This window comes from Ixodes scapularis, unplaced genomic scaffold (assembly GCF_016920785.2).
Source record: "Ixodes scapularis isolate PalLabHiFi unplaced genomic scaffold, ASM1692078v2 PGA_scaffold0__279_contigs__length_252992795, whole genome shotgun sequence".
NCBI classification, from domain to species: Eukaryota; Metazoa; Arthropoda; class Arachnida; order Ixodida; family Ixodidae; genus Ixodes; species Ixodes scapularis.
This window is the reverse complement of record NW_024609835.1, coordinates 113,508,405-113,522,116: the sequence shown is the minus strand read 5'-3', so window position 1 is coordinate 113,522,116 and position 13,712 is coordinate 113,508,405.

Genomic DNA, 13,712 nt, shown 5'->3' with positions numbered 1-13,712 from the left:
AAAATTGCAGGCTGTGCTGTTTTTCGTCATTGCTCATTGGAACACCTCTAAGCAGGGTCGTCGAAACAGGAAAATGGGGAGGGGGGGATTTAGCCCCCCCTCCCCCACTTGCGTCGAAAGAGGGGGCAAGGGGCATAAGCGTGGAAGGGGGGGGGGGGGGGGGGGGGTATCGCCCCAGCCCCGAACCACCATAGCATTTCAGAGAGTTATAATAAAATATTTATAGAAAGGAATATCCCCCTTCTTCACCACCATCACCCCCTCTCTCCCTCTCTCTCTCTCCCGAACAATTTCTACGGCCCTTCTTGAGACTCCTATTTGTTTGTGCGTGTGTGTGTGTTGTGTGTGTGTTGGTCGTACCTTAATTCTTTCTTTAGAGTGCAGCTCTTCGGCTCCCGTTTCCGGGTTTCGTGGCGTGGGCGTCGCCGTCGGCGTAACCGGCCCGCTAAATTTAGCGCGAAATTGACGTCACATCACCTCAACACCAATTCAATTCTCAGCTACGTGACTTTAACGCCAATTCACTTTTCCGCTAGATTGTCATGTGATGTCCTTTTCCCTGCTAAATTTAGCGGAGAAACTGAATGGGAGGAGGTGAAGAGGAGAGGAAGAGTGGAGGAGGGGCAGACCCTCCTCTCCGTACCCTCCCTTATTCCTCCTCAAGAGTTGAGCTCTAATTTCGTATTACAAATATTTGTAAACGTTTTTATTTTTTTTTTATTTCCCTTTCTTCGGCTTTTTTTTTTTTTTTTGTCATCCCCCGTTTCCTTTCATCTGTGAGACATTATCGACGTCTCTACACAAATCGCCTGTGGGTGACCCCGGTGGCGTTGTTGACAGTGGCGGAAGATGAGCTCTATAAAGCCGCCCGCGTACACCGCGCACGGCTCCACATCACAAAGTTTAATCTTCGCTTCGATTCCGAAGCAAAGATTTTGGCCTGAAATACCTCCTTCCCAAAGTTGTGAAACGTCACTTTGTCGTCACCAATAACTTCCACAAACGACGATCTTGCGACGAGAAAGTTCAGAGTATTTACCGGCCGCCTAGGTACAATCTACGCATCATTGACTCTAACGCGGCGTAGGGATGTAGGGACACTCGGGCGAGACGTCTTCAGTGCAGCCGTTCAATCGCCTGGCACCACGGTATTGCTCGCACACGCTTCGATTGAGCTCGCTACGACTTTGTGTTTTATGTTCTCGCTGAAATATGAGCACCGAGAGAGCTTGGATGATTGACACATCGCTCGGCTTGACGTGAGCGTCGCGAGAGTCCAATTAGCGCGTTCCACAACTTTCGGACACAAAGTTGTGCTTGACGAGTTTAGCTACCCAGATTAACATTCAGAACGGGGGCTGCCTGAAGCCATTTTCTCCAACACCCGCGTCTTAAAGGCTGGATCACACAGTACCTTTTGCCAAAGGTCGGTTAAAGGGGGATCGGTGACCGAGTGGTCTAGCGCACACCAGCTCGGAGCACGTGGAGCGAAAGCTCGCGCTGCAGAACCCAGGGATCCTGGGTTCGAGCCCCACCCCTGCCCGTTTCGATCTGGATGAGCATCGTACCGGCGTGCGGTCGTGTATCACTACTGCGTGATGCACGTTAAAGACCCCAGGCTAGCGGCTGTACCGCACTGGCAAAATTTCTCATCTACAGCTGGGAGACTCGTCGCCCCTGTGAGGTAGACCAAGTTCTAGGCTGTATAAACACACACACAACCCAATTTGGTCGGTTAAAGGCTCGTTCACACAGACCCGTTTTCTCACGTTGCGTTACGAAATTTCACCGGAAAATTTGTGCTTCGTATTAAGCGTGGCTACCAATTCAAAGGAGATAGCCTGGCACGCGACATTCTAAACACAAATGTTTCGGTGACGACGAGCTAGGAAGGTGAGTTACCGTGGCAACCAAGGACACAAGGCTCGTCGTAACTTAACGTAAGGCATTGAGCTCGATTCAACTTTTCACTCAAGGCTGGTTCACACAGACCCGTTTTCTTATGTTACGTTATGAAAAGTCACCGGGAAATCTGTGCTCCGTATTAACTGTGGTTACCAATTCACAAAGATAGCCTGGCACGCGACATTCGAGGCACGGATGTTTCGGTGATGACGAGCTAGGACGGTGAGTTACCGTGGCAACCAGGGACACAAGGCTCGTCGTAACGTAACGTAAGGAGTTGAGCTCGGTTTAAGTTTTAAAACTGGTTAACATCGCACGGTTTTTTTACGTGACGTCTAAGTCACCGAAACATTCGTGTCTCGAAAGTCACGTGCCAGGCTATCTCCTTGAATCGGTAGCCACGCTTTATACGAAGCACAAATTTCCCGCTGACTTTTCGTAACGTAACGTAAGGAAACGCGTGTGTGTGAACCACCCTTCAGCACCGATTTCTTACGTTACGTCTAAGTCACCGACACATTCGCGTCTCGAATGTCGGGTGCCAGGCTATCTCCTTGAATTGGTAGCCACGCTTAATATGAAGCACAGATTTCCAGGTGACTTTTCGTAACGTAACATGAGAAAACGGGTCTGTGTGAACCAGCCTTAACCGCTCATTCAGACTGGAAGTGGATCCGCGTTCGCGAAGCGGTTGCGAACGCGGTTGAATAAAGGTACAGTACAATTGCACGCGCGCTCGATGAGATCAGGTGCTCGTGAAATTGTACTGAATCTTGATACAACCGCGTTCGCAACCGCTTTGCGAACGCGGATCCGCTTCCAGTGTGAATGAGCGGTAATACAGCGGCACTTCCCCACGTTACTTTACGTTACGTTACGCCCGCTTACATCGCGAGCTACCGGGAAATCCGTTCTTCGAATGAGTCGTGGCGACCGGTTCAAGGAGCAGCTTTGCACGCGAGACACGAAACAGGAATATCCAGGTGACTCCGCACGTGACATAAGAAATCTGCAAACGCCCCTGCTTAAACCGACCTCTTTGCTTTCTTACCATACGGGAAAGTCACGAAAACATTCGTGACTCATGACCGTGAGCGTGAACACGTGGCTGGTACGCGTGCTAGCACGTCTGGCCGTCTCGCCGTTCACTGTCGGAAGTTTTCCTGTTTGCCAATGTTACATGACGTTAAGGTTCTTGCTGGATATAAAGACAAAACAGGCAGAGAACTGCCTGAGGCATTCGAAATTTGCTATAAAGCAAGGACGAAGATTGTGTAATCTTCGTCCTTGTTGTTTTCGGCGCTTTTCCACCTTTTAAAGGGGTATCCACACGAAGGAGAACTCCGCGGACGGATGTCGTGACGTCAACAACCCGGGAAACTCCGTCCCCGGCTCCGCCGCGTGCACCTGCGGAGCTTTCGTGCTGTCAGCACAAAGCCTCCGCGCCTCCGCCACGGAGGAGAACGTGCCGCGAGGCGTCAAAAAGGGATGACGTATGTCTCACGTGATGCGCGATCCGCGGAGGAAAGGGGCGGATTTCTCCTTCGTGTGGATCCCCCTTAAGGGGTATCCACACGAAGGAGAACTCCGCGGACGGATGTCGTGACGTCAACAACCCGGGAAACTCCGTCCCCGGCTCCGCCGCGTGCACCTGCGGAGCTTTCGTGCTGTCAGCACAAAGCCTCCGCGCCTCCGCCACAGAGGAGAACGTGCCGCGAGGCGTCAAAAAGGGATGACGTATGTCTCACGTGATGCGCGATCCGCGGAGGAAAGGGGCGGATTTCTCCTTCGTGTGGATCCCCCTTAAGGGGTATCCACACGAAGGAGAACTCCGCGGACGGATGTCGTGACGTCAACAACCCGGGAAACTCCGTCCCCGGCTCCGCCGCGTGCACCTGCGGAGCTTTCGTGCTGTCAGCACAAAGCCTCCGCGCCTCCGCCACAGAGGAGAACGTGCCGCGAGGCGTCAAAAAGGGATGACGTATGTCTCACGTGATGCGCGATCCGCGGAGGAAAGGGGCGGATTTCTCCTTCGTGTGGATCCCCCTTAAGGGGTATCCACACGAAGGAGAACTCCGCGGACGGATGTCGTGACGTCAACAACCCGGGAAACTCCGTCCCCGGCTCCGCCGCGTGCACCTGCGGAGCTTTCGTGCTGTCAGCACAAAGCCTCCGCGCCTCCGCCACAGAGGAGAACGTGCCGCGAGGCGTCAAAAAGGGATGACGTATGTCTCACGTGATGCGCGATCCGCGGAGGAAAGGGGCGGATTTCTCCTTCGTGTGGATCCCCCTTAAGGGGTATCCACACGAAGGAGAACTCCGCGGACGGATGTCGTGACGTCAACAACCCGGGAAACTCCGTCCCCGGCTCCGCCGCGTGCACCTGGGGCTTTCGTGCTGATGGAATTAAGCCTCCGCGCCTCCGCCACGGAGGAGAACGGCGCCACGAGGCGTCAAAAAGGAATGACGTATGTCGCACGTGATGCGCGCTCCGCGGAGGAAAGGGGCGGATTTCTCCTTCGTGTGGATACCCCATTAAGAAACATTAGTGTCTCGAATGTCACCGTGCCGGACTATTTCCTCGAACTCGTAGCCACGCTTAATGTAAAACACAGATGTCCCGGTGACTTGTACGTAAAAATGGAGCGGTGTGAGCCAGTCTGATGGCAGTTGCCTGAAGGCCATTTGTGAGACAGCTTGCCCATCAACGTGACTCCTATAGAAATTCACTCTTAAAAAAAAAATAGGTTCCTAAAAGGGTGGAACAACCAATTTTTACACCAGACTGAGTGTAAAAATTGGTTGTTCTACCCTATTGGTAACCTTTTTTTTTAAGAGTGAAGTATTCTTTGGCGTCCGTAGCTGTGTGCGCGACTGCTGAGCGTGTGCTAATGGCGAGCTTCCACAGTTCTTTTGCAACGTGCATTGCACACCATCAAGGTTCCCGATCTGAGCACCTGTTAATGTGAGCTTGTTCTGAGCATGCGCTCTAAACAGCACCCACAAATATGGCGTCCAGTGAATAGCCCTTTTTTACCTTGTTCATGAACTCAGATAACGAGGGCGCACCGCAAATCCTCTACCCGCAGACCTCATGCACAATGCATGCCTGCCTACAAGCGATTTTTTTTCTCTCGCCTTGATTCGTAGCTTTATGTCTTAGCCGCCCGTTTAGCTTTCAAAACAAAACCTCGTAAAAGTTTCAACTCTTGGCTTACGCAGAAGGAGAACAGCAGAACTTTGAGAAGTTCTTAATATAGGGTAAACTAAAAACTTCAAAAAACACTTTTCTGTTCTTGCCGGCAATAAACTATGAAAACGCAAAACCCGAGTTGCTTTGTTGGTGCAGTAGAGGTAGTAAGTAATTTTTTTCCCGACCTTTCCTACGTTCGTGCTTTGGGATCTGGGGTCGCGGGAGTGTGGGTGTGGGTGAGGCTGGCGGGAGATTTCTTTTTTTTTTTTTTTCCCCATGAACATTCGCTTGTTTCCCCGAACGAGGACACGGGAATTCACTCGGCCCTGAAATCTGTCTCCCTTAACCGTAAACGATGACCGATCACCGATACGCGGCCGTTTGCATATTCAATCCCAACTTCGATTAGACTCACCGCCGCCTCCCACACTTTTTCCAACCTTTTTCTCTTATTTTTTTTTCTCTTTACTATTTCTAACTTTTTTCTGTTTATTTTTCATCTAAAGTTTTGCATGTTAAATAAAGTGGTCTGATTTGCGTTCACGCGGAAAATTACTGGGGAATTGGATAACCCAGTGCCCTTTCTTCGGTTTAAACTGCGATCCCGCACCAAGGTTTTAATCGCAAAAATACGGATATTGTTTGACGAAAAAAGAAAGTCTTCAAATGTTCTTACAAGATAGATTAATATACCTGTCCTATTATTTTTTATGTGTGTGAAAGTTTTAAACTAGTACGCAATAACTGAAGACAAAAATAAAATGATTCGTCATTTATTACTGCAGATAGGGCAAGCAAGGAAATAAAAGAAACAATGCAAATGAATAAAGACAATTTTGGATACAAAGAGAATGGGGAAGTATTTAACAAAAACATCAACTGAAAGCGGATGGCATGAATATTTCGTTGGGTTTTTCATTTATTGACAGAAATGAAAAGCACATAAAAATGCTCCTTCAATATTAAAAATAAAAGACTTCAAAGACTCGTTATATTATGTCCATAAATACTAACAAAAATTTTAAGATAGAAAAAGAAAGACAGAGCGAGAGAAAGAGAGGGCTCTAACTTCCCAAACTAAAAAACAGAGCGAAATCTTTTTTTTTCTTTATTTTTTATGCGACGTTTCAAGTGCAGTGTGATTCAGCGCTGTTTCTGTGGACGATAATGCCTGCCATCTTATAAATGAAGCTTAGAGACATATTCTATGCACTTGCACCAGACGCATAGGTTATAATTACGCCTCCTCTTTTTAGTTCTTACTTGTTTTCGCCCGTGGGTTTTTATTGTTTTTTCTCGAATTAAGATGTACCAGTTATACCACCCGTCTAACTCCATTCGACCGTCCTTATCAGAAATAACTAAAAAGGCCAATCCTCTTTTTGTTGCTGCACCAACGTCCTTCTTGAAGGAGTTCATTATGGTCACGTCTGCTTGGATCCTCCTTCGTTGGCAACAGGCCGAGAAAACGTAATTTGCAACGTCTCAAGTGCAGCTGTGAACATTAATAAATGCCGAACCAAGCAGAAACACTTTTAAATCACAATGAACCGGGCTTGCACTGCAAAAAACAACTCCGATCATTTTTTAAACGAAAACAATTTTGTAGTCTTTAGTCTTAGTCCTTATTTTTTTGGCTCTGAAGAGCTGCGGCACCGCGGAAAGGCAGCGGCCCGTACCATGGTGGCCCGCGGTGCCGCCTCTAGTGAACATGATAATGTGATGAGTATATATAGTCTGCAAAAAAAAATAATAATAATTCCAAAAAACTTTAAAGGGTCAGCGGCGGACGGAGACGCGGAGGACCGAGTCGGGTGGCGGGACGCATGGGTTGCACGCGACGTGATTCAAGAAGTGCTCCGATGACCACCAGAGAAGAGGGCAAGAAGGAGCTCCCCTGTTAACCGGACCCTCTTTTGTGCCTCCCGGATTTGCACAGGCGTCGATATTCTCCTCCCGGAAGACTATAGAAGATTAACCCGTCACTCCAAATTCTTACAAAAGCAGCTTCCCTTTCCTCCTCTTACATGGTGGTCAAAAGTACGCGATGGGACGTCAGTGCAACCCATGTATAGGGATTCCGAGTCAAGAGGTCCAACGCGTCAAAAGGTCCAACGAGTCAAGAGGTCCAATATTGGACCTCTTGACGCGTTGGACCTCCTGACGCGTTGGACCTCTTGACTCGCCGTGGATCTCTTGACTCGTTGGATCTCTTGACGCGTTGGACCTCTTGACCCATATTGGATCTCTTGACTCGTGCCTCGATGTGTCAAGAGGTCCAACGCGTCAAGAGGTCCAATATTCCCAGAGTCCTTTTTTAATTATTATTATGTTGGATTGTGTTGGACAAATCACGGATTTTGACGACGGATTTTGTCGACGGCTTTTTCGCTGACTGAGCCAGGCAATGCTCACGCATTAAAAAAGCAGACAACAGAGATGCTAACAATAAAGGCGGAGAAGAAAATGTCGAAAAAAGAGCAAAAAGTTAAACTGTGAAGGCTTCCACACGGCAGGGGGAATCTCACGAACACGGCTTTGATACATCGTTTCTGGCCGGTGATGTAATCAACATAATGTAATCAGTGTTCGTGCGTATGACCCGTGATTTGCTTGGTCTTGAAGCGACAGATACACGCGCGCTGGGCTGTGGTGTTCGCATGCTGGGAACTGGGTTTGTAAGCACCAGAAATCATTGTTTTTATAAACTGTCAAGCTTATAGCGACATTCGTTTGTTGGGGACCTGTGTGCCTCCTCTCTTCTACCCCTGACCACAAAGTACCAAATCTGCATCTCTCGTGTTGCTCTCCCCCGCGAATATCGAGATTTGAGATGCATGTTTTTAGGAAGTGACTACTTCGACATCCGGGTTCGAAATAATTGTAAAACTATTTTGAACACATCTTTCGTCACATACAAAAGATATGTCCATAGTTATTTGCTATTTCGACGTCTACCATCACACTAAAGCACTATTACGGCGTTTGACGTCAGGATAACTGAACGTAGTTCGTTTTTTTTATTTCTGTGACATCATTTTCAAAAGTTGTAATAATTGTTTAAATCTGTTCGCGTCTCGTCAAAATAGCTTCCTTGATATTTTGAAGTGCTTGGTTTTTAAAGAACTTGAAGAGACAGTTTGCCCTGGCGCAGCATGGCATGTAAAGTTAGTCATTTTTTCCATTCGCCATGGCCTAGCACTGGACACAGTAGAGATCTATTGGCTTCAGAGATCGACCTGCTTTCCGACACGAACTGTTCTTCAATCGGCTACAACCTCTATGACCCAATTTTCTAAAAATGATTGGGCAAGTAACCCACCATCTTGCAATTTCAACCGACTAACACATCGCGTAATTTCAACTAAAAGTAAATTATATCGACAAACTAGTGTTAGGTAATTCGTGTCAAGAATGCTTAATCATCAAACGTTCAGTTTCATGGTTTATTTCACAGCGTTCTCAGAAATAAAGAGCAGTAAAGGAGTTACATATCGCTAGCATAAGTATTTCTGGCTGCTCCCTGCTTTTAAGTAAGGCAACGGCCCAAATTAAGCCGCAATAGCTTGCACCGGTCATAACGTTTCAAGGAGACAATGCTCGCATTCATTAGCAACACTCTATTGGACGCCAAGTGGCATAATTTGGGCTCGCTTAAAGACGCCCTCCAGTGATATTTGAGCTTCTTCCCATGTTGTGTTATTTCCTCTTTAGTGAATCGGTGAACTCAGCGAATAAATACTACAGCATAAAATAGTAGTGCATCGTATTTTTAATAAAACATATGAAAACCGGGGACTGGACAAAGTTACCTAAGGAAGTATTTGCGTTTACGAATGCTGAGATACATGAAAGGGAAGGCTAAATGCGAGATGGGGGGCTGCGGTACATTTGTATTTTATATCTCGGGAATATGAGAGACACTTCCGTAGAAATGGCATAAATAAGTCCTAGAACAGAGAGCCTGGAACACAGGTATTAAGTTCTACAAGTCCAAAATATGTCGCTAGGCACTATCCATTATTTAACACTGAAATACATATACATTGTGGCAAATAGTATCTGTCTACTTGTCTCCAATGGCTATGTGGTACTTGTATTCTCCAAAATGATTCAAATAGGTCAAACAGTCAGTAACCGTCACAATCAGTCCCCCCCCCCCCCCCCATTAATAGCAATATCATTATAAACAGAGAAGATAAAAATAGGACTCGATGGACCTCTTGACGCGTTGGACCTCTTGACGCGTTGGACCTCTTGACTCGATGGACCTCTTGACGCGTTGGACCTCTTGACACAAATTGGACTTTTTGACTCGTTGGACCTCTTGACTCGAATTGGACCTTTTGACTCGTTGGACCTCTTGACTCGGCTGTCACGTGGCTATTGGACCTCTTGACTCGTTGGACCTTTTGACTCGTTGGACCTCTTGACCATAAGCGATGTAAGGCGTGGGGGCCAGCGTCGGAAGGTGTTGTCGACCAGCGAAAGAAAGCAGATGACACGCACACGAAATCCGTCGGCAGCAAGAACGCCGTCGTTATGCAAGCGCGTTTTTTTTTTTTTAATTGCTTTTAATGCAAGTTTTTCTTAAATTATCCGCATTTATTTTTAAACCAAGGTTACATAACATAAAAGATTATGTTCATTTTAATAACCACGGTCGTTGTGAGCAGTCTCGATCAGAGTCGTATTATCACAAATGACAATTCACGAAGCAATGAAAACTGAAGCAAACTGAACGTTTAGTGGGGCAAACTTGTGCCCAAAACAAAATCGACAGTCTAGCGTCGATGGCGGCGAAACAGCAGGATCGAACGCTGGGGCGAGACTGACTCGGACTCGCCACGCGGAGCCCCTTATGTATACGCGTGGGCTTCTGGAACAATCGGCATAGAAGGTTTGGCACGTAGAATATTCTACTTCGATCAAGTTACAGGGTTTTCGAATTTGCCAGAACGCGACATTTACATAAACAACAAAACGTCCATCTGCAGCCAGGAATTTAACCTCGGCTCTTTGCGTGGGAGGAAAGCTCGATAACCGCTAGGCCACGGGCGCGCTGCCTACTTGGCCAGCTGTTCCCGCGGCAGTATATTACGAGAGTTCGGCCAGTGGGTGGAGCAAAGGCCTCCGTCAGCGCCGAATATTCCTTCGCGGTTAGAACGTCAACTAAAAATGCGACACAGCGCCGACCAATAAGAAGGCCATGTGGTCACAATTTTTGAAACGACATTTAAAGCGTGAACAAGAAGCATTCAATCTCGGTGTCTCGATGAAAATGGCGTGAATAGCAAATCAGCAGCAATGATCGGAGCTACACAGTTTGATCTGGTTTGGAGCGCACGTTCGTTTATTCCGGGACCGAACATTTCATCGAACGCCGTTTTGTCGAACGCCGTTTCATCGAACGCCGTTTCATCGAATGCCGTTTCATCGAACGCCGTTTAATCGAACACCGTTTCATTAAAGCCGTTTCATCGAACGCCGTTTTATCGAACGCCGTCTTATCGAACGCCAGGGTAACATTCCCGCTTCCTGAAGCTGGTCGGAGGTGCCCATCCTAGGTTCTGGAACTTTTTGAATTCCATCGCCGCAGAACATCAACTGACGGAAGACAAGCTGGAGGCGATGCTGAATTCCTAAGAGCCTCCTCGCCAGAAGAAGGCCATAGCGGCAAGAAATGAGAAGGTTCGCCTTTTTTATGAGATTTGAAGGAGCATGGCTGTGGGGGAGTTTTTGAGAGCAATTGCTCATAATTTGAAACGGTGAATGGCTGTCGCACGAACACAGGAACTCTCGTAATCTTTCAAATAAAATTTGAAGTGACGTACTTACTTTTGGCTTCATGGAGTCTTGGAACTAAAAAAAAGATGTTTCGTTGTAGTTTCATATATAGCACCTCAGCTTTAGCTAATGCAAGCTTCGGGCAGTAAAAAAGTATCAATAGAAGGACATGAGAGGCTAGTAAACTCACATGGCTAAAGTTGTTGCGCCTGCGCAAAACCTAAGTCGCCCTCTGGCCTGCATGAGTTTGAGTTCGCTCTTACCGGGAGTGAGCCTTTTTATTTATTTGTTACAACAGCCTCAAGGACCATCGGGTAATACAGAAGGGGTGAACAGATAAGCACAATATGCGAAACAAACATAAAAATCGGTACAAATATCGTCATGGGTTACTTGCATCAAAATATATTGTAACAGCTACAAGTCTGGACATTAAAAAACTTGACGGTGAAATGGGTGAATGACCCGAGAATGCACTCGATCCGTGCATAAAAGAGCATCTTTCACACTTTTTATATAAAAAAAATATTCGATGAAACGGTAGTCAGCGATTCGATGAAACGGCGTTCGATGAAACGGCGTTCGATGAAACGTCAATTTTTTTTCGACGAAACGGCGTTCGACGAAACGGCGTTCGATGAAATGTCCGGGAACCCGTTTATTCTGCCGTTGAATATGGACGTGACGAAAACCGCACAAGCGCGAAGTTTTTACTCAACGAGCTCTTCACTCTAGCGACACTAAACCGGCTTAAATTAGTCGAGTCATATTTTTAGAGCTCTCGACCACCCCTAGGGGCTGTTTCGAGACCTGTGGTTGGCCACGAGATGCTCAACCATTCAAACATATATAAATGTCCAAACTCTCCCAATACACGACTCTGGTCTCAATAAGGAGGTGGCGCCATTTATCAGTACGAGCGCCAAACACACCTCGCCACTTGACTCAGCCGTCTGCGTCGCCATTCGCCGTCGATTATGGTGAGAGTTTTAGCCCTGGTTTTTACAGAAAGGAAGCTATGCTTTGTAATTTCACAGGATGAAACCGACCTATGAAAACACTTTTCACGGGGGGGGGGCATTAATTTTTGCGGCCCATTTATATAGATCCTAGTTATTCCGATCTCACTATATCATATCAAATTATTTTAGGCGCATTGCCCGGTATGCATATTAGAAGCAGGCATGCAACCGGGGATTATGATGCAAACAATGCAAAGGTACAAGCTAGCTGGACAAGAATGACGAAAATAATCCCTGGAGAAGGAGAACAAGGGGTACAAAGGACAAACACAAATCTCAGAACTATGTGACGGGTCCGCGACCGAAAAAATCCGCTTGCTGAGCTAACTCCTGGTTAGCTCAGTTGGTAGAGCGCTCCACTGGAAATGAAGAGGTCCCTAGTTCGATACCGGGACCAGACGGATTTCTTCTGTCGCGCACCAGTCACCTAGCTGTGTTTGGAGATTTGTGTTTGTCCTTTGCCCCCCTTGCTCCCCTTTTCTATGGATTATTTTCGTCAGTCGTCGTCTTTCGTCATACAACCGGTGCTTGCCGATTGCTTTTTTGGTTACAGACCGTGCCACGGACACAAAAAGGCTTAGGGTTCGGTAAATAATGCTATCGCATGTAAAACAAAACTTGAACAAGCAAGCAGAATAAAAGAAATCTTTCCAGCATAAGTGTTTGGGTCTGCAGGAGATATAAAGTCATCAATAAACCGATCATTCGATAAACCGCGGCCCGTGTTCTGGCGTATCCATCATCACAACTAACAAGTATCAGCGAAAGCACCGCGATTACTGGCATCGGTGAATACGTGATCGATTGTCTGTCTCGGGTGCCTTCGGGTAGGGTGGACGGTGTTCGTAATTGGCTGTCATTATACCCTCGCCTCGGCTTTGGAAATATCATCACTATTTACGAACAATAATAAAAGCAGTTTCAAAAGCAACGAGCGAGAAGCGTCTACTATCGAGGACGCGAGGTATCATAACATCTATCGTCTGCGCAATCAACAGGCTTAAGAGAAAAATTGTGCGCGTAGAAGAGAAAAGGAATGCATAGTTGGTAGTTTCGAATGTAAATAGTTCTACAACCTCATAGAACATAATAGCCTATTTGTTTAGGTAATAGCCGCACTTCTAATGAAAAAGGCCTTTGCGTCTACTTCTTTGCCAAACACACACGCACCCATTTTTTTTTTTTTTTTTTGCGTTCTGCATAAAAAACGTTTCTAATAAAGTGATCGACGACACGAAATCTCCATAAAAATTCGATCTGAGCAGATAGTAATTCCGCGTGAAGACGTTATCTTGTTGGCCGTAAATTGCTGCAATTTTTATTCCGATCGCGCTGATTCGCCAAGCCCGTGCTCCGCAGGAAAGCAGGCCCGCAGGCTTTGCTCATAATCAGCGCAGCGATTACTTGAGCAAATATGCTAATACTTTTGTTTTGTTTCTCGCAATATTTCGAGTCTTTAGACTCAAAAATTGCACCCGGGGTTGCGGGTAGAAGTGAAGGGGAAAAAAAGGACATAAGCGTGACCTCGTTCCAGTATGTAACCGCCATAAAAGAGTGGAATACAGGATACTGCAATAAAACGAACGTTGCCGAATGTAACGTCTCTTTATTTATTGAGATGGCATTAGCTTGGTGTCCCAGAGAAACACCGAGTGTTCTTTTGTGATTAACGTCCAACGCACTTCCAGGCGTCAAACAGCTTGCCAGTAAAAAGAAATAATAGAAAGACTTGGGTTCAAACTGGTGAGCGATCGAGCCTGATCGTTCACAAAATCTGTTCAAAACAGTGACGTCGTGTTCTTGTC